Source organism: Chenopodium album, chromosome 4, assembly GCF_948465745.1.
Source record: "Chenopodium album chromosome 4, dcCheAlbu1.1, whole genome shotgun sequence".
Classification (NCBI taxonomy): Eukaryota; Viridiplantae; Streptophyta; class Magnoliopsida; order Caryophyllales; family Amaranthaceae; genus Chenopodium; species Chenopodium album.
The window spans coordinates 44,275,056-44,295,627 of NC_137837.1; the positions used below are offsets into that span (position 1 = coordinate 44,275,056).

Sequence of the window (20,572 nt, forward strand, 5' to 3'; positions counted from 1 at the left end):
TTTCAATGTTGTCAGGAGGACTAATTATTTCTAGTCTCTCCATTAGCCATATCTGCAAAAAAATTCAACGCAAATAATTAGTATTACTATATAAAAATATGTTTTTATTTCTATAATTAAAAATATTATTTTTCTACCTTTAATAAAATTGCAGAGCCCCAAAAGGTGCTTTTAGATTTTTCTTCAATTCATCTAGACTAAGCATAGTCTCTCCTACAATTAATGGCATTGGCTTCCTTCCAGATTCAATTTGCTCTAAGACAGTCAATGTGATTGCTTGACCCTCATTAGTTCTACCACAAGTGAGAAGATATTGGTTAAGCATGCAAAAGAGAAAAGCCCTTCTTCTATAAACATGAAAAGACGAAGAATAAGGTCAATCAAAGTAGTAGTGTGCAAATTCTTTTAGATTGACTATGCTACCATTTACAATATTTGTTAGATCTCTCTCTTTTAAATTAAAGAAGTGCTCAAAATCTTTATAATAATACTCATTCACTCAAAGGATTACCGCAAGATCTAATGAAGGGAAGCCTAGGATGGCACCAAATTCTTCCGGTAAAAGGCTAATTTCATCACACCCTAGTCTGAAGCAATGTGTATCTGTATCCCAATATTCTAAGGTGGTATGAATAAAATCTATGTCAAGATCTACCCCCTTAATACCATAAATACCTCACTGCAGCGCCAAACTTCAAGCTTGTCGCCTGGCGATAGCACAAAGCTTGTGGCTACAAGTGGCTGCAGCGCTTCCTCAGCGTGCTATGCAACCCACGTTTTTTCAACCTATGACTCAAATTCGTACAATGACTTTACAATTTTGCCCTTCGTTCAATTACTCCATACACATTAATTTATTATATTTTCTTTCCTTTTTGGATTCATTCAAACATAATTAAATTGAGGTTTGTTTTAAGTCCGATTTATTTTTCATTTTTTCTTTTTCGAGGGAGAAAGTCAGATACCCTCCATTAGTAATAAAAAGACGGAAATTTTTTAACATAAAATGTAAAATAAACGCACGTAAAATGAAAAATAAACGTAAATATAAAGCAGTCATAATAGATAATAGTTTGTATATATAAATATGTCTAATAAACGAGTCAGTTGAAAAAGTCCTACAAAAGTTAAAAATAAAATAAACAAAAGAATAGCTACGGTGCTGGAGGGCGCAAAGGATGAGGGATGTTCATTATGTCAAAAAACATCGCAGACCGAGGCGTATGCTCCTCATTAGCTCCGAACTCGCCAGGAGTTGGAAACCTCCACTCAGGACCAGTCCACCCAGGCTCACCCTGGTGATGACTCAGCAAAGGCTGAGGCTGCGGAGGCTGTTGCAATGATGAGACGACCTCGTACGTCCCACCACCTACCAGTGTCGATGTCGCCTCTCCTTGGCCAATCGACCTAGTCTGTGCACCCTCAGATGAAGAACCCGAGCCCTCCACTGCCTCTGTTCGAGCAGCGTTAGATCGGCCGCCTCGGCCACTAGAAGTAGTGCGGCGATGCCTCGAGAAAGACCTAGCCAGTTCCCTCCTAGCTTCGGGTCTTGTCCGAGTACGTGAGGGGATAGGCTGTCTCTGCAAAATTAAAACAAGTCAAATACAAAAAAAAAATAGAAAAATAATCAATGCAAAATAAGAGGGAAACGGAATACCTCCTGAACAATGTCGTCACGACGATAGGAAGCCATGTTCCTCATCCTCACTAGCTGGCTCCGAAAGGCGTCTATGCACCTCGCCATCGCCGTCACCACCTCGCGCGAGAACTGTAAAAAACAAAGTCAGTATTAGTACAAGACAAATATAAACAAATAGCAAGCAAATAACTCACTCGATTTTGGTGACGGGGGATGGATCGCTCCACGAAGCGCTGATCCTTAGGAGTCGGGGGGATCATCTCCTTAACAGGGTCGTATGTCCCTTGATAACTGATGGACATCCGAGGAGGAACAAACACAACAGGATCAGAGTAGCAAAAAGCAAACCAAAGTGAAAAAAAGCACCACTTGGGGGCTACCTAGCAAAGTACTAAAAAGACAAAAAGCATACCGACGCCTCCTCAGACAAAACAATGTCCGGAGCTAACAGCGGCAGCAAGTCCTCCTCGTGGCATCGCCCTGAGCTAGCATAAGATTGCCAAGGGGTGCCAGCAGCCGACCTCTCCGCCAAGTTGATCAGCATTGTCTCATGGAACATGTGGCGAGGCGGAGTAGCAGGGACGACAAAGATCTCCAAAGAGTGTAGAATATCCCCTCTCTTACCAAGGTACACCACCGCCTCATACTTCCCCTGAAAGTAGCGACGCTCAGCGGTGTACTGCGCAGCCAGCGCAGGAATAACCAGATCGTCTCATGGCCGGTATATAACCTCAGGCTCTTGCAAAATACGTCTATTAGGTAAAACCACATCAAAAAGGAGTACAAAGATGATAATTATTCACAAAGAACATACCGAGAGGATCAACTCTCGGACATGGGCAGTGGCTGCCTGATCACTAATGCAACCTCCCCAACAGGCGCCAACAGGGAGCTCGCGAGGAGATGGTATTGCCGGCGCAAGCGATGGAAAGTACTCGTAGAACCAGATCTACAAAGATGGAATAATGTTAGCGAATGCTAATAAGAATCTAGAGCTAACTTTTAAAGAGATAAAGTGTATCTCTACGATTCTCCAGAAGCTAGAGAGTCCGACGTTTCTTGTGTAGGCTCTGTGGTGACAGGAGTCTCGTAATCCCCGCAAAACTCAACATAGGCCAAACTGGCCAAATCATAAGCCCCGATCAGCTGATGATCACGGAGAGCAAGAAGGTAGTAGAGCAGCACCCGACTACCCTTGTTAAGGGAAAAGGTCCCTTATAGTAAGATAAGCACAAAGATGCGCACCCGCTGCTCTTTGGTGGTCGCATCGTCCTCAAAAGCCATCGCAAGAGTCGACCGGCGAATTGACCGAGAGCTAAGTCGTGCTGGCTACATCTTGGCACGAGCTTGAACAAAGATCGGACCCAACAGCTCCTCAACTATTGGAGAAAAAGCAGAAATGGTACTGTCGAATGGCAGCGCAGTCGAGCAAAACTCCAGTCCCAAGATAAGACTTAAGTTGGCAGGGGTGACAGTAATCTCACCCCATTTAACCCCAAGGAAAGTGAAAAGTGTTGGTGGTGTCCCAGAAGAACTCCACCAAAGCACGAACCACATGGTGGCCCGCGTCAAACGAGTACATGGCCTGGGTAGCCCGAAACAGGGCAGTTATCCCACAGGACTCTCAAAGCTGTTGCAGCCCTTCGTCACCGCGAAAATACTTATCGTACAGCTTGCTAATGGACTCGTTGCCCGAACCATGGCTAAGCGTCCTCCCACTAATAATCCCACGATGCACCCTCTCAGAATTGTGGTGCTCGGGAGTGAAAAACAGCGTCCGCTCATCCCACTCAAGGAAGGGACCAAAAGAAGTGGACACATTTGCGTCTTCCGGCACGGGCTCGTGCTCCCGTCTCCTGTCTCGAGACCGAGAACTAGAACCTCGTTGTCTAGCCATACTACATTGTGCAAAATTGACAAAAATTAAGGCTCTATAGTATCTAAGGTTCGCCTAGCCGCATGATACTATGTTCGCAAAAAACAGAATACGTAGTACTAAAACATAGCACAATTTCAATTCAAGCAAATACGGCATTTTTCAAGCAATCAAACAATTTCTTCCTATATTGTGATAATCTTTGTGACAAATTGGACAGGAATTACTAGTAAAAACACGAAGAACAACCCATATTGTTCTCACGACCTTAAGAGGTTCAAAAATGGTGAAATGTTCATTTCTTCACCAACCTGAGTCAAACAAGTCTCAAAATACTCCCAAGGCAATATAAAACATAATCAAGCAATTTCGTAGCATAAAATTTGACAAACAAAGAAAATTAAGCAATATAAATTCCGAATTTTAAAGAAATTCGTTAATAAACATGTGTAAAATTCTGCAAAATTCGAGTGAGTTTGAAGAAAACTTACATAGATTAGCAAACTAGATGAATTAAGCTTCGATTTGCAAAGATTTTGAGCGAATTTGGTTGAGAAACGAGCGAAAACGGACGATTTGAAGTTTCGTGGCGAAATTTTGAACGAAAACAGCAGCAGCAGCGAAATGAGGAAGAAAGGGGTTTTATTCGGAAAACCCGAGTGCAGCGCCACACGAAAAATACGTCGCCGCGCGACAGGGTCTGTCTCTGGGCGACAAGAAGTAAAAGCGGCGACAACAATATCTGGCAGCCGCTGCAGTGGCGACATAACGTGAGGCCTCTCAAGATGATTATTTGGACCTCATGCAGCAATTTGGGTTCCTTGGTACGCTAGTTAGCCCCTCTAAGCAATTTAACATGATTTAGTAATCAGGCTCGGTTTCAATCGCATTAAGTGATTGACCTGATAAATGATCGTCTCACTTAGCTTAAAGCGCCTAAACATTGGCTCATTGCAAAAGGCACTGACACAATGGTTCATAAGCAGCAAAGGCACCAACATAATGGTTCATAAATAACAAAAGCACTGACATACTAGTTCACATGGAGCAAAAGTGTCGACGCACTGGCATAGCAAAAGCAAGGTTCAAGCAAACTTTAAAGGATCAATAGGCGTTGGTCTTCGGTGATATTCTTCGGAAAATTATTGCAAAAAATGAGGATGACTTAAGGTGAAGCAATCTTTGATCATGTTCCCTGGCTTGCGGACGATGGTCACAAAGCGCAAGAAGATCATTTCAGGCGAAGCAATCTTCGATAGGATTCTCTGGCTTGCAGAAGACTATCACAACTGAAATTGGAGATAATTACAGCCGTTGCAGTCTTCAGGTGGTATCCCCTAGCTTGAGGAAGATCGTCAAAGCTCTTTGTTCAGAGACGCGTGAACATATCCAGAAAAGCAGCAAGATGGCGTTCCCTAGCTTGTGGAAGGTTGTCACAACAACAAATGCAACACAAATCGGTTACCAACGGAGAAGTGTGCTCGACGGTGCGAGATACGCGTTTCTTAACTTTCTTATCTATTTTAACTAACTCTAGTTTGCAGGTATCAGCGTTACAAGAGTGATTTAGGACCGCATGAAGTTCTGAATCATTCTCCGTGTCTATGGATACTTTGACTTTTGTTTTCGACACTTGTGTTTCTCCAAACTCAGTCAAAGTGGGGGGCTTCTATAGACACCCATTTGTGTCTCTCCAAAACAATGCCCGATGATGAATACCTTTCACGTCGAATCATAATCGAATGAAGTGAAAGTGTTGAAATTCTAGTGTTGCGGTTAGTTTTTATTAAATTCTCTTCTCTTTGTTTTCGAAAACCTATTTTATGAAAATAGCCAATCCAGTTTAGTTTGGTCCATGATAAGGGTCTAATAATGGTGTAGTTGGATTGATCTCGAAAAGAGCTTTCTAACGATATATTAGAAGCCCAATTCCGATGAATAATGAAGAAGTTATGGCCAAATTATTAAGCTGGGCCCGGTTTGATCTTTATATGCGACCCAATGATCTAGAGGAGGACCTATTATGAATTATTATTCCTAATGCAATTAGGATTGATTATAGTCTTCTAGAATCTTCTACAAGTTTCTATTGAATCCTAATGTGATTAGGATTGATAATTAAGTTTTATGAGTTTTATTTGGAATAAAAGTAGTGTTTTAAATAAAATTACAATTTTACCATTCGTACGGACTTTTACGCTTAATGTTATAAAAAATAGAAAAACCTGTGAAAAATTGCCTACAGCGCCGAACGCCAGGTTGTCGCCTAGCGACAGAGGCAGTTGCGGCGCCAGCGTCATGTTTTATTCCTTTGCAACCTCTGATTCTTTTTTATCATATCCAGACTGTTTTCATTATAAATAGTGTCCTTAGACCTCCATTTTTAATCACCAACTCTCATCAAGAAAATCTTGATACTCTCTCTCTTATTCTCAACCAACCCTTTTACGAACACAAATTTCCGCATTCACAAGATCTAGACACACCTAGCATAATTCGAAGTTGCCTTCGCCCTAGACATGAAAGGTTTGCTTTCTGATGGGTTGTTCCCAAATCTAGTCTAAACATTCTTACTCCATATTTCAATTATTTAATGTAATTCATTGATTTTATATTTTCCTTGAATTTACTAATGCGTGTACTTTGTTACTAGAAAGAGGTACGAGGCATCCAAGTAAGTGCTTTAATTGTTTCATTGATATTATGATATAGAAATCATGCTTAGAATGTTATTTTGATTCCTATTATCATGTTAGGATGTTTTATTACTTTCTAGTATCATGTTTAGGGTAATAACTAAAAATTCCTAATATCAAGTATGATTGTTGTGATGCTTCTTATTGTCTTTCCTAATAGCATGTTAGCATCATGTTAGGGTTAAAGCTTTAATCTTTAATGCTTGGTGACATGCTAGGGTTTTTTATTAATCTTGTTGGTATCATGCTTGGGATCTTGTTATTATTATGCTTTAACATGATTATTTTAATTATAATTATGATTATTATAATTATTATTATTATTATTATTATTATTATTATTATTATTATTATTATTATTATTATTATTATTATTATTATTATTATTATTATTATTATTATTATTATTATTATTATTATTATTATTATTATTATTATTATTATTATTATTATGTTGCTTGATATATTATTGTTATTGCTTGATCACACCTTTTATGCATGTTTGAAGGGAATTGGTACTTGTAATCACGCTTAATAAGATAATTACTAATCTTGTTTAGGTTAATATGATTATAACTCAAGTGATCGCCAATAATAGATTTATTTGGGCATTAATATTCAACCAACATAGATAAACAGGTTTAGGGTTAATCTATTGATTGCATGTTAGTTAGAAAGCGCACATGAATACAAGAAGAATAAAGTAGAGGTCTATTATTAGGGCGAGTTCTTTCACTTTTACATTAGATTTGTACCTTCATCTCCGAACTTCCAGTCTTGGTTCCAAACCTGTTTGAGTTGATGATCTCTTGGATCGTTAAGGGGTGTAACCTTCACCCTGTGAACGGTTTACAAGTTCCTAAAACTTGTTGGCGACTCTTTTACTATAGCTTCTTTCCCTTTGCACGCCACCATGCTTAAGTGTATGATCATAGTGGGGTTCAAGTTTTCGGTAATGCTTAAAATATTCCCTACACACACCAAAACCTTTTGAAACATATCCCCATAAGTCCAAGGTGCCTCCCCCTAAACCTACCCTAAAACACCATTTTTGACTCCCCCCTTACAAAATAAGTGCATCGATCGCGATGCATACAAGAAAGGGAAACTATAGGGGAGGTATCAAAAAGGGGAAATAAACAACCCAAGGGGGGCTGATGGCCACTAGGGCCGGCACCATCATCACCCGCATCTCCATCATAAGAGAAGCCCGATGGGGTGCCATTAGGATCCCAACCACCGGTATAACCGGGTTGCCACTCATAATGACCTTTGAAAAGGTTAAGTTGGGATGCGGTCAACTGGTCATATGGCTCGGGTTGAACGCAAAGCTCGAGGTGAGTAGGGTGAACATAGGGAAGTTGGGATCACCCCTATAGTCACTCCCTCCCAAAACCCGATAATCATAATGACCGGACTCGTCCAAAAAATCGCGCCTAGGATCATCGGGTTTTGAGACCCCTTTCCAATAAGGGTACGTAGGGAGGTTGTCACCACCCTAATATGGCACGGGCCCTAGTTGGGCCGGCACATTCGGGTAGTTGACTGGAGCAGTGACCTCCCCCTTACTTACACTAGCATCGTACAAGGCGCTAGTTTGAAAAGCTAAGTTTTGGTTTCCGGCATACATACCTTGCATGCTTAATTTCATGCGCTCCATTTGCTCTCGCACGGTCGTCATCTCCCGAAGATAGGGATCTTTTTGGTAGTCCTGATGTTGTCGTTGTTGTCTTCTTCCTCGTCGTTGTTGATTTAATGGTTGTTGTTATTGTTGTTGTTGTTGTTTCTCTCCACCACCATTATCACCATCATCATCCTCCTCATTCACATCCTCATCCTCCTCCATATAAACTACCACTTGCCCCCTTATCCTTAAGGATAATCCAAACATTCCTAGCCTCCCTACTAATAGAAGTTGCGACCGGGTTTGGAAGCAAGCAATAGTGCTCATATCACACTAACCAAGAATATACATTGGCGTTCCTCGTACTAGTGATGAAGCGTAATGCATTAAGTTGCTTCAAAATCTAGTAACACATCTTCACTCCCTCCAACCGGAGTACAAGACCTCAATAACCCCTCTTGTTTGAAATGAGTAACCAACCTCGTAACCATTCCTCCACAATGAATCGCTCCGGTTTTGGTCCCAATAATTATCGCCCTGCAACACTCCATAAAAATGTACCCAAAATTCACCCTAGGCCCAAAATCCGACTTGGTGGCCATCCATAGTACCAAAGTTGAAGACACAAATGAAGCACAAGAACACCAAGATCGGACCAAGTACGAATCAAGCTTGAAGGTGCTTCAAGAAACCGATTTTTCACAAAAAAAAAACGAGAAAGATGATCTAAATTTGATAAAAATGGAGAAAAGTAAAAGATTTTGATGAAAACTTGAGTGAAATTACAAAATGATGTGAAATTGATGGGTTAGGGGTTAGGGTTTGAGAGGAGGATGAGAGAGAATGAGAATAAAAGTTGAGTGTAAAGAGAAATAAGAGAGGAGAGAGAAGGAGAGGGGCACGTTTAAAACATAAACCAGAACGCCGCGCCCTCTCTAGAAATCTCCGCGCCCGCGGCAGCCATCCTGCGCCCGAGGGTAGCCCGCGGGGCAACCGCGGCTACAAACTGCAAGTTTTTTCATTATTTTCCCTAAATGTAGGCTCGCAGCCTCTCCAGAACGCCGCGCCCATGGGGAGCCCACGGGGCAACCGCGACAACAAACTGATTCGATTTTATTATTTTTTCCTTATTAATGAGTCGCGCCCTCTCTATCGGTTTTGCGACCTCTCTCTTTCACCCGCGCTCGCGAGGAGACTGCGGCCACCCCGTGGTGAGTTCCTTCTCGGATTTTGCTCTTTTTACCACTTTACAACATAGAATCCCCGCGGCCTCAGTATGATCGCGGGGTGCCCTCTCCCCTGCTTCACAAACTCGTCTTGTATTCTCCTCATTAATCACCCTAAATCCATAATTGATGACGGAATTTAACCTACAAAACAAATCAAAAACAAGAAAAATAGTAAAAACAAATACTAACAAATAAAAATAAAATAGAGAAAGGAAAAGAGAAAAGAAGTTGAGAATCTGGGTTGCCTCCCGTATGCGCTTTTGTTTAACGTCGTTAGCTAGACGATTGCCACCCATTCAAGGTGGTTGTCGGAGAAGCAATACGTGAACAAGGCCAACAAAAGCACCATCAAAATACTTCTTGAGACGATGGCCATTGACCTTAAATGAAGAAGAAGAATCCATCATTAAGACCTCTACAACACAACTTGGAAAGACACTCTTGACCAAATAGGGACCGCTCCATCTTGACATGAGCTTTTCGGGAAACAACTTCATTTTTGAATTGTAGAGAAGAACATTATTGCCAACACAAAACTCTTTCTTCTCAATAAGCTTGTCATATGTTTCCTTGGAACGAGATTTGTACACACTAGCACAACCAAAAGCGTCAAGCCAAAGCTCCTCTAGCTCATGAAGATCCAACCACCTTTTCTCCCCCGCACTTGCCAAGTCAAAGTTTATTTTCTTGATTGCCCACAAAGCACGGTGTTCAATTTCAACCGGGAAATGGAACGACTTGCCATAGACTAGGTGGTATGGAGTGGTACTTATGGGGGGTTTGAAAGCCATCCTATATGCCCAAAGAGCATCATCCAACTTTTTCGACCAATCCTTTCGAATTCTCGCAACCGTCATTTCAAGGATGAGCTTGATTTGACGATTGGAGACTTCCACTTGACTGCTTGATTGGGGATGATATGGCCCGGGAGGCCAAATCTTTGATGGACTCCATGCTTCCTCAACATTTTTTGAAAGGCATGGTGAATAAATTGAGAACCGTTGTCGCTTATCACCGCCTTCAGTACCCCAAATCTTGGAAAGATTATCTTCTTAAACAACTTCATTACCACCTTGTGGTCGTTAGTTGGGGAGGCAATGGCCTCGAACAACTTAGACATGTAATCGACCGCCACAAGGATATATTGATTTCCAAAAGATGAGGGAAATGGCCCCATAAAGTCAATACCCCATACATCAAACACCTCCAACTCGAGTATGGGTTGTTGAGGCATTTCATTTCTCTTGGAGATGTTCCCAACTCTTTGATATCGGTCACATGTCTTTACAAATCTCCATGAGTCCTTAAAAAGATGTGGCCACTATAAACCGCATTGAAGGACCTTAGTGGCGGTCTTAGAGACACCCATATGGCCCCAGCTTGGATCCGAATGGCACATTTTCAAAACACTAAGCACCTCTTTGTTTGGCTCACAACATCTAAATAAGCCATCGACTCCTCGCTTGTATAAGATGGGATCATCCCACATATAATGCCTTGCCTCTCTCTTGAGCTTCTTTCTTTGGTTCTTAGAAAAATAAGGAGGAAACTCGCCATATGCAAGAAAGTTTACTAAATTGGCAAACCATGGGAGCTCCTTTACTTCAATAGCATATAAGAAGTCATCAAGCATCCTATCCTCAATTGGACAACCATCATCATGAGTTTGAGAATCTTCTAAACGAGAAAGATGGTCTGCCACAACATTTTCCACTCCTCTATTATCCTAATCTCAATTTCAAAGGTTTGGAGCTCAAGTACCCACCGGATCCACCTTGGCTTGGACTCTTTCTTAGCAAAAAGATACTTAAGAGCCACAAGATCCGTGAAGACAATGGTCTTGGAACCCAATATATAACAACAAAACTTCTCAAAAGCATGAATTATCGCCAAGAATTCCTTCTCCGCTGTAGTATAATTCTGTTGAGCTCCATTTAGAGTCTTGGACATATAATAGATCACATGAAATTTCTTGTCCATTCTTTGACCCAAGGCACCTCCTATTTTCGAATACTTGCATCACACACCAACTCAAATGGTAAATCCCATCTTGGAGCTTGAACAATAAGAGTAGAGATTAGAGCTTTCTTTAACTTATTGAATGCCTTCAAACACTTATCATCAAATACAAACTCGGCATATTTTTTAAGAAGATCATAGAGGGGCTTTGCAATGAGCGAGAAATCCTTGATGAATCTTCTATAAAACCCGGCATTCCCTAAGAAAGATCTCACACCCTTTACATTCACCGGAGGTGGAAGCTTTTCAATGACTACAATTTTAGCTTTATCCACCTCTATCCCCTTGTGAGATATCTTGTGTCTAAGGACTATGCCTTCCTCCACCATGAAGTGACTTTTCTCCCAATTCAAGTCCAAGTTCACCTTCTCAAACCTTGTAAGACATTTTTCTAGGTTTTCAAGGCATGCCTCAAATGAAACACCTCCTACGGAGAAGTCATCCATAAAAACCTCCATCTCCGCTTCCAACATATCTCCAAATATACTCATCATGCATCTTTGAAATGTCGCGGGAGCATTGCAAAGGCCAAACGGCATTCTCCTATAGGAAAATATACCATATGGACAAGTGAAGGTTGTTTTTTCTTGGTCATCCGGGTGGATAGGGATTTGAAAAAATCCCGAATAACCATTAAGAAAATAATAGAACTTTTGCCTTGTTAGTCTCTCAAGCATTTAATCTATAAGAGGAAGGGGGAAATGATCTTTCTTTGTAGATGTGTTTAGACGTCTATAGTCTATACACATACTCCATCCCATGACCGTTCTCGTTGGAATGAGCTCACCTTTCTCATTCTCAACGACGGTCATACCTCCCTTCTTTGAGACAACGTGAACGGGAGAGACCCACCTATAACTAGAAATGGGGAATATGATTCCCGCATCAAAAAGATTGGTGATCTCCTTCTTCACTGCCTCTCCCATTTGGGGATGTAGCTTTTGTTGACTCTCAATAAAAGGTAAAGCACCCTCCTCAAGAGATATGTGATTATACATAAAGCGGGGCTTATACCTTTGAGGTCATCAATGGTATAACCCAAAGCACTTTGGTGCTTTCTTAAAACACCACACAACTTTTGAGCTTAGTGCTCACTCAAAGAAGAGCTAATAATCACGGGAAAAGTAGAATTGGGTCCCAAGAATTCATAATTAAGGTGTGATGGAAGAGGTTTGAGCTCAACCATTCGTACACCTTTACTTTCATTTGAAGTGGCAGCTTGCAAAGCCTCTTGGCTTGAGATATTCATGCACATATGCTCATCCACTTCCTCGATGCTTCCATTTAGCAAATCCTCATACATTGCCATTTCCTTTATAAGAGCACTTATCTTATCCTTATTCAACAAGACATTCTCAAGAGGATCATTAGAAGTGAGCAAGTGCTCATGCATAGAAGACAAAACATGATCAAGAGAATCAATCATCAAGCAATTTTTTAAAGAAAAACATGGATACTTCATGCTTTCATTTAAGTCAAATTCAATGACCTCATCTCCTACCTTAAGTAAAATTTTTGCACTCTTGACATCAATCATGGCACCTGAGGTAGCAAGAAAAGGTCTACCACGAATAATAGGAATGGTAGCATCTTCATCCATTTCAAGAACTACAAAATCTACCGGAATCACAAACATCCCTACTCTCAAAGGAACATCCTCCACCTTACCCTTTGGAAATTTGATTAACCTATCGGCTAATTGCAAGGTAATGTTGGAAGGCAAAAGGTTCCCTAACTCAAGTCTTTGATAGACCGAATATGGCATTAGGCTAACACTAGCTCATAAGTCACATAAGGCGTTATCAATTTTCATCTTGTTAATGGCACAAGGGATAGAGAAGTTTCCGGGATCTTTCAACTTGGGTGGCATCTTGTTCATTATAATTGCACTACAATTCTCGGTCAAGTTGACCGTCTCTACAATATCACAAGTCGTTCTACCACTCAAAATGTCAATGAGGAATTTTGCATAGTTGGGCATTTGGGTGACAACTTCGGTAAATGGTAGAGAAAGGTGAAGTTGCTTGAGAATGTCGATAAATCTTCCTAATTGTTCATCCAACTTATGTCTCATAAATTTTTGTGGATAAGGAAGCTTGGGTTTCACAATTTCTTTCTCTACTCTCACCTCTCTAGGTGTCTCAATCACAACCTCACTCAAAGATGCACCATCTCTCTCATCCTCTACCAAAACCTCCTTGGGGACCTCCTTAGTTTCACTCTTCCTAGGCAAACTCTCCTCAAGAACCTTACCACTCCTTGTAACAATAGCATTCACAGGTCTCTTGGGATCTAAGCCTTGGGAAGGTAAAGAAGAAGGACTATCATGGTCTTTCAAAGCATTGGCAAGTTGAGAAATTTGGTTTTCAAGCATCTTATTATGAGTCATCATTTCATTGAATTTTTTGTAACTTACGGCCATGTAAATGTTCAACAACTTTATTTGATTCTCAATTATTTCCTCCAAATTAGTCCTAGAGGAAGAGGATTGTGAATAGGAATTATCACCTTGATTCTTTGCAGCAAATACGGGTGGAGGGCCTCTTTAAGCATTGTTTTGAAAAGTGCCTCTACCTTGATTGTTCTAATTACCCCTATTTTGATTTTGAACATAACCTTGATTATAGTTACCACTACCTTGATTATGATTTCCATAACCTTGGTTTTGATTACCATAATTTTGGTTTTGATTTTGGCTACTATAACCTTGATTGTTATAGTTACCTCAAGAACCTTGGTTCCTATAGCCACCACCTTGGTTATAGTTGTCAAAATTACATTGGTTCTGGTAATTCCTATTCCATTGACCCCTTTGATTATCAAACCTTTGCACATTATTATTATTTGACACATAATTCACATGCTCACTCTCATTGTTATCAAAATCATCATTACTATCCGGAAAAGCATGAGGGCAATTGCAAGCATCATGATCATATGAACCACACACATCACAAAACAAACAACCACTAAGCATGTTACTAGAAGAAGGAGGGTGATGAAATTTAGAAGATGTACCTCTCCCCTTAAATTGGGAGGGAAGGTTTGAAGCTTGGGAAGAAGAACTCTTTAATTTTCCCTTGATTGCAATCATTTCCTTCCCCAAGTTCGTCATTTGTCAGAAGAAATTGTTGATTGCATTTAGATGATCAACCAAGTACACCGAAGAGCTACTCTTGCTAGTCGAATCCCTCTCACCATCTTGCCAACCTTTATAGTACCTCACCACATCCTCAGTGATGTCTACCACTTCTTCCTCCGTCTAATTCATAATAGGACCTCCGGCTCCCCCATCAAGGTATGATTTGCCTTGGAGACTTAGGCCTCCATATAAAATTTGAATAATGTGATAGGTTTGAATTTTGTGGTGAGGACACTCCCTTTGCTACTCTTTATATCTCTCCCACGCTTCATAGAGGCTCTCACTTGGCTTTTGCTTGAAACCTTAAATTAAAGCTCTAGCCTGCATCATTTTCTTTTATGGATAGAAACGGGATAGAAATTCCTTGATAACCTCGTCCCATGCCCGTAGAGAATTCGGATTAACCTCCTTGTCTAGTAATTCCAAAGAATTCCCTATGAGAGAAAAGGAAAAGAGCTTGAGGCGGATGAATTCTTGGGAAACTCCGTTCACTTTAATAATATTGCAATATTTCTCGAACTCCTTGAGATGGTTTAGTGGGCTTTCATGCTTCGCCCCACTAAATTGTCGCTTCTCTATCAAAGTGATCATTTTCGGCCTAATTTTAAAATCATTTTCCGGTGTTGTAGGTGGAACAATCCCACTCTCAAATCTATATGCACCGGGAATCCCCAATTCTTTCAATGCCACTCTCGGACTTTCTCCCATTCTTGCTTATTCTTCTAGTTGTGGTTCTTCCTCGCTTGAAGTGATAGAGCTCAAAGATTGTCTGGCAACCCTTAATCATGTAATAGTCCTCTCAATCTCCGGATCAAATGGCACTAGTGAATGACCACGTGCTCTATGCATACAACTTCAAAAGAAATGATTAGTAGCACCGCTACAAGTGTAGCCTAAAAGAGAAAAATCTTTTTTTTTTTCAATTAAGAATGAAATAGACTAACCAACTATAACAAAGTACCAATATCATTCCCCGGCAACGACGCCATTTTGAAAAGAGGAACATGTAGGTTGTTATCTACCTCTCTCTAGAGCCAAACCTAATTTGTAAACACTCGACCAACCTAATACAAGTATATGATAAGTCAAGGGTCGAACCTTAAGGAATGAGTAGGTATGATGCTATAGTCTACGTCAAGCTAATTCAAAGAATATAAATGGTTGTGGTTGGTAACTAAAGTATCAAGAAGATAGACAAATTGAGGAATTCAATATGCTAAACATTAGGGATATAGGTTCCACATGTAAGCACAATGATTATGCTAATTGATAGAGAGCTCAATTGATTCAAACATTACAAGGGACAAACAATAGTTGCAATAAAAGGAATCCAAAAGCTATCTCCTATAAGCCAAGCTAAGGTTCACTATGAATGACTAACAAGGAAAATCACAATCAAATTCAATCAATTAAAGGAATTCTCATATCAAGGGTTCATGTCATTGAAATTTGCAATGCAATCTAGATTATACTTCTAGGTTGATCACTCCTAGTCTAAGTAATCACATGCATAACTATGTCAACCAATCTAATTGCAACAATTCAATCAATCAATGATCATCAACTAGAAAAAATCGTCAATCAAGCATTCTTCCCTTTCTCTCTAGAAACTAATCTACTCACTAATCATGGTGAAATTGAAAGAAAAAACAAATTCAATCACAAACATATTCAGTTCAAGTTTAATAAAAAAGGAATTCAATCATTCAACAATTTCTCAAACCTAAATCAAAATTCAAATCAACATTCAAGCATTAAAGGAAATTGCAATAAAAGTAAATTCAAAGTAAAGAAATCTCACAAACTTTCATTGATATGAAGAAGACATCCAAAATTGATTGAAGCAATGTTGTAATACAAATCAAAATCTAAGAATTTCTATCTCTGTTTTCTCTCTAGTTTCTCTCTCTAAAAACTAAGCAAATGAAAAATTATCTAAAAGTTATCTTTGAAAAGTAATTACAAGAGTATTTATAGACAATGAAAAAAATCTGATCGGTCGCGCCCTCACCAAGAATATCCAGCAGGCGCGGAAAAATGGGTACGGAACTCATAACTAACTCCGCGGGCAATCTGGGCAACACCCACGCCCGCGGGAACTGTAGCCCGCGCCCGCGGTTAAAGGCGCGACAAATGCTCTTCTCCCAAGTGAAATTAGGGGCCCGCGGTTTCTCAAAAAGGAGCGGTCTCTCCAACACATCCGCGCCCGCGGCTAGACCGTGGCCAGGGCACGGAGAGTTCATGCCAAAAATCTCCATTTTCTTGCACTTTTTCGCGCCCGCGGCCTTTGGCAAAGGGTGTGTGCCCTCTCCGTGCCCTCTCCAAGCCCTCTCCAAGAAGCTTGCTTCTTCTTTGCTTAACCCTTTTTGCTCTTCTTGATCCCTTTGTAAAGTTAACTCCTTAAGAACCTAAAAAAGAAAACAAAGAGAGAAAATAGGAGAGAAAAAGAGCCATATGAAAGGGAAACATGAAGAAAACCACATAAAGGAAAGTAAAACACGAAGAAAGAAAGAAATAGAGAAACTAAAGGAGAAAAGACCAAAATAATTAAAAAAAAAGCTATGAAAATAGGGTGAAAACATCCCAAAAGTAAATGACACTCATCAAAGTGCTAACATTATTTGAGTGGGTAGTTTTAGAGGAAGAAGGAGTGTCGTTCTTCTTTCCTTTCCAGCCACTGTTTGAGTTAGTATTAGCAGCTTTTTGTTTTACAAGGTCGCTTCAATATTTATTCCAATGTCATAGATAGCCTTAAAGGTGTTCAAGTTGCTTTGGTATTTGAGACGCTTAGAGTATTTATCCTGGAGATTTTTTATGAACATTCTCACAGACTTTTTTTCAGTAGGGACCTCAATCATCTTAGCATAGGTTTCCCTCCACTTATTAAAGAAAGATGTAAAACCTTCATTCTCTTTTTGTTTGAGTATTTCAAGTTCCCTATGATCAATTTCAACTTGAATATTGCATTTATACCTACCAATAAAAGCATTCATAATGGCCTCCCAAGTAGAGGTTTTCTCTTTGTCAAGGGATAAGAACCATTGTTGACAGACAGTTTCTAACGATAAAGAAAACAATGTATGGAAAATTTTCTTATCTATCCCTTTAATATTCATTATTGTTTCAAATTCTCTTTAATGGAAATAGGGATTGTCTGTTGCTTTAAACTTAGGGATGTCAGCGGCACTGAATTTTTGTGGAAGAAGTTATTTGTCCACCAAAACCCCTTGTGAGCTAATGCCTTGGAACCTGTAATCATTGGATATTTTGCTCAAATTTTCTTGCATGAGCTCCATTTGTTGTTGCCTTACAGGATCATTAACTTGAAGAGCTATGTTCTTCATCAAGTCAGTTAGGTTGGCTACATCTTTATTGAGTTCATTAACTTATTCTTGAGTGGCCATGATCTTCTTAACTTTCCTGTTCCAAGTAATGGGTTTGTCAAAAAGGAGTATCTGAACGAAAGTGTTGTCTTTGATTAGCCGCCCTTCCTTTCTTGACCAAGCTCTTTAAACCATTTATTTTTTTTAATTACTTGACTCGAATTTGGCTTTGACTTTATTAATTTTAAAAACAAAAAAGAAAAAATTGGGATGCATTTTTTGAAGACCAAGTAAGGTTTTAAAATAAATATGGTTTTAATGGAGGATTAATATCCGACTTACCCCCTTAAAAAAATGACGGAAAGACGCGCATAGAAGATTCTTTAGACATGGTTAATATGTGACATGTTATGTGTGTGCTTTAATAGTGAATGTGAGTGACATACTTTGACTCTTTTGTGAGACCATGGGACTATGTTCCTAGACTTAATTAAGGACTGAACATAATTACTACCATTAATAAACTGATTAAACCGTATTACAAATCAATTAAACTAACACATCGTGAAGACTCGAGCAAAATTGCAGGTTGTCGTCAAACGACAGTATCGTCGCCAAACGATGGCAGCCGATGCCAGATGACGGGATCGTCACCTGGCGCCGGACACTAGCGTGTAGCGCCATAGTTCATATCTTTGTGGCGTTAAGGAACATCGATCTGGGACTGTTTCCAGTATTTTGCTCTAAAGGAATTTGCCTAAAAAGTCATACTAAGTCCAGTTTGATCAATTTATTAGACTCTAATCATTATTAATTAATTAATTAAATTAACAAAGTCCTTTTAGTCATTAATTTTATTTACTGAACTCATACACAAGTCAAACAAATGGTTAGGAAAAAGCACATAGAGTATGCACAACAAATGATGCACAAGTAGTCATATAGTCACGATATGATGCGTGACTATATGACTACTTGTGCATCATTTGATGTACATACTCTATGTTTGCAATCTAACCATGGCTCTAGTTCTCTAAAGTTTTGGATATGGGTTAGTCAAAGAGGGTCCATGGTTATGAGTCAGGATGCACCGCGCAGAAGCCTTACCTTGGAATGGTTAGTGCGTGTGGATGGGACCCCGCGAGTTAAACTCGCTTCCATGGTTTGGTGAATTCAACTTTCTCGAATGTACCCTTCGTTGCCGAGAGCGCTCAATTGGGTAGATGGAGCATGAATTCCCAGAGGGTTATGTCCATATGTAGAACACATATGGGTTTCAGAAAATAAGTAAAAACTCAATCAGAAAGTAGAACCGAGCAAACAGTACTAGAAAAATAGTCATAACAAGAAGGTAGATTTCTGGCTCGGTAGTGGAAGAATTTGGCGCGAGTAAATAGTGTCGTCGCCAGATTACAAGCTTGTCGCCTGGCGTCGACGCCAACACTGTTTTCTCAGCGCTAATTCCTACATGCCTCAGTACCTTTCTGTTCTTGAATTTTCTTGTTTTTTTCGTAGCATTATTTTGATTCTTGTTGTGAAAGATATTTCCCTAAATTCCTACGTGTAAAAATCCTATGTTTTTTACTCATTAAGGATGGTCTTTTCAATGAGAACCTTTTTTATGCTTATGCCAATAATGTCAATAAAAATTACGCACATGAAATACTTAGAACTTTTCGAGTCTCATCCACTCATTCTAAATCATTGCCAAAATAAATTTCAGAAATTAAAATAGAAATCATCCCTAGTGGAGTCGCAAAAAACTGTAGGGAATATTTTAAGTCATCCCACACTTGAGCCCCACTGTGATCATGTACTTAAGAATGGTGTCGTTCAAAGGGAAGGAAGCTAGAGCAAAAGAGTCGCTAACAAGTTTTAGGAAATTGTAAATCGTTCACAAGGTTAATGTTACACCACTTAACGATACAGGAGATCGATAACACCAATAGGTATGGACTAAAGAATGGATGTTCGAGGATAAATGTACAAATCCAACCTAAAAAAGACTGAATCTGCCCTAAAAATAGGCCTCTACTTTATTCTTCTCGTATTCATGTGCGCTTTTTGACTAAAATACAATCAATAGGTTTACCCTAAACCTGTTTATCTATGTTTGTTGAATATTAATTCACAAATAAAACTATTATTGGCGATCACTTAAATTATAATCATATTAGCCTAAACAAGATTATTAATTATCTTATTAAGCGTGATTACAAGTACAAATTCCCTTCAAACATGCATAAAAGGCGTGATCAAGCAATAAAAATAAATAATATATCAAGCAACATAATAATCATAATAAAAATCAACATAATAATAATTATAACAATTATAAAAATAATCATGTTAAAGCATAATATCAATAGCAAGATCCTAGGGAAGATACTAACAAGATTAATAACAAACCCTAACATGTTAATTAACATTAAAGATCAAAGTTTTAGCCCTAACATGATACTAACATGATATTAGGAAATAAATAGGAAGCATTCTTTTAATCATACTTGATATTAGAAATTACCCTAAACATGATAATAGGAAGCAATAAAACATCCATACATGATACTAGGAATCAGTAAAACATCCTAAGCATGATTTCTATATTAAAAGACCAATAAAGCAATTAAAGTACTTACTTAGATGCCTCGTATCTCTTTCTAATAACAAAATACACACGTTAGTAACTTCAAGGGAAAATAATAATAAAATTATTAACCTAAATAATTGAAATAGGGATTAGGGACCAAACCCTCAGAAATATAAAACCTTTCACGTCTAGGGCAAAGGCAACTTCGAACTTGGCTAGGTGTGTCTAGAACTAATGAATGAGGAATTTTGAGAGAGGGAAGGTTTAAAAAAAGATAACAGAGATAATTAGCTTTTAGAGTGAGAAGATTGAAGATGTAGATGATTTGAAAACAGGGAGATACGACCCCTATTTATAAGAACAATAGCACGGGATCAAAGAAAATCATATTCGGAATAAAACTCCTCCCATCGCAAACGACGAGCTCGTTGCCA

General features: G+C 39.3%; 1 non-coding gene across 1 annotated transcript; it reads left to right on the plus strand.

The window, feature by feature from the left end:
* The first annotated feature begins 14,442 nt into the window (after nt 1-14,442).
* Nucleotides 14,443-14,548, plus strand: LOC145629640 (small nucleolar RNA R71). Its single transcript, XR_014111801.1, has one exon. It is a non-coding gene; the product is annotated as a small nucleolar RNA R71 (small nucleolar RNA).
* Nucleotides 14,549-20,572: the final 6,024 nt, after the last annotated feature.